The 1699-nt window shown below is 44.0% G+C and overlaps 1 non-coding gene across 1 annotated transcript; it reads right to left on the bottom strand.

The window, feature by feature from the left end:
* Window positions 1–1209: 1209 nt before the first annotated feature.
* LOC112207335 (small nucleolar RNA SNORA25) lies at window positions 1210–1333 on the bottom strand. Its single transcript, XR_002941766.1, has one exon. It is a non-coding gene; the product is annotated as a small nucleolar RNA SNORA25 (small nucleolar RNA).
* Window positions 1334–1699: the final 366 nt, after the last annotated feature.

Raw genomic sequence — 1699 nt, forward strand, 5'->3', positions numbered from 1 at the left:
TAGTTTTGCTACCTGCTCTACTCCTAGGTGAGTGGCTTTATCTATAAGTTCCAGGGCACCTCCCTACAGACACCACTCACCCATATCCAGTGGGCATGTGCTTTGAGCTCTTCCCCCAGAATGAATTTGAGTGGTTTCACCCACATTCCTCAATGCTCCTTAGCCTCCCACTGTGACCAGGAGCACATAGTTCCACGATTTGCTGGAGAGGGCCAGGGTGGCCATCAGTGGGCAGGGAGGAGCAACACAGTTCAAATCCACAGCCCAAACCTGGTAGCCAATTCTCCAGTCAGTTTTTGAGTGCCAGGCTTGGCATTAGTTTCAGCGGAGGGAAGGAGAGATGATAACCCAGGGTCCCTGTTCTTTCCAGACTCTTCGTCTCAAAGAAGAGACTGACACAGAGATAAATAACTCTCACAGAAGGCAGACTGTTTTGTTGCAGTACCAATAGAATGCCAAAGTGTCTCCACTAAACCATGAGAAGAAACTCATGATTTAGTGAAGGTTTAGTGTTGTATTTATCTGCTTCCTTAGCACCAAGCCCAGGGTCAGGCCCATATCTATGTACAATAAATGAGTAAAGGAACCAGTTGAGGAAACACACAGCACTTTCTCTCTAGGGACCACACCAGGTCAATGAAAGGCACTCTGTAGCTCTAACTAGATGCCCTCTTTCAGCTCCTGGGTTCATTTTTCTCCAGGAAACATTATATGCAGTTACAGAGGTGAAGCTTTCCTCCTTCCTCTCCTTGCTCAGCTTCTTAATGGTCTTTCATTCTGCCAAGGCCAATTGTCAGGGGAACTGCGGAGATTTAGATAGACACCACAACCAACTCCAGGACTATCCCTTGGAGACTTGGGACTGAGGATTTTTATAATACAAGGAAATCAGATTACATTTAGATAAATGAATTTTAGGATGAATTTACTGCATGCAAAGGACAGAAAAGCAAACCAAAATGAACAAGGTAGTCATTGTAAGGTTCTAAGACAGCTCATGGAAATAAAGTGCAGCCAGTATCATTTTGAAAATTGAATCTGGGAAATCTGAACTGTTAGGGCTCAAGGTATCCTCTCTCTCTGTCTCTCTCCCCACCCCCTCTTTTTCTCTTTTCCTCTCTCACCCTAACTGTAAGATACCTATTCACTTTCCCACACCTCCAATCATGGATTATTATGAATGAGATGTCATGATTATGAGTGGCTAAGTCTTCTGTCTCCTCAAGAAAACAGCACTATTGTGTGACTACAGCATCCTATGGAAAATTTCAATCTTATTATAACCTTAAGAGCTCTGGTTTCATAGCCATCCAAGCCCTCTTTGAAATGACTTATAGTCCCTCTCTTTGATTCTCTTTCTCTGGGGCCTCTATGGTGTCTCTATGGTCTCATCTGTTCATACATTTGGGCCATTTTTCTCTCTGCAGCTTGTTCAAGAAGCATCTCTGCCTCTTAATAACTTCAGCCTGTTTACAGCATTGATTGTAGGTAAAGTTCCCAACCCTCAGTAACCTTTGAGCTCTGATTGCATTCTGGCTGTGCAACACATACTTGAAATTCTCAAGAGGGTGAATCTGATTGGCTGCTGACCAGCCAATAGATTGTTCAATATTGAGACAGGATCTGATTCTGGTCCAACCAGCTGTAGCTGGATGGTCACATAGAACACATAAGGCAATCCAGCTGGTCCCTTCAGTAG

This window comes from Pan troglodytes, chromosome 1, assembly GCF_028858775.2.
Source record: "Pan troglodytes isolate AG18354 chromosome 1, NHGRI_mPanTro3-v2.0_pri, whole genome shotgun sequence".
Classification (NCBI taxonomy): Eukaryota; Metazoa; Chordata; class Mammalia; order Primates; family Hominidae; genus Pan; species Pan troglodytes.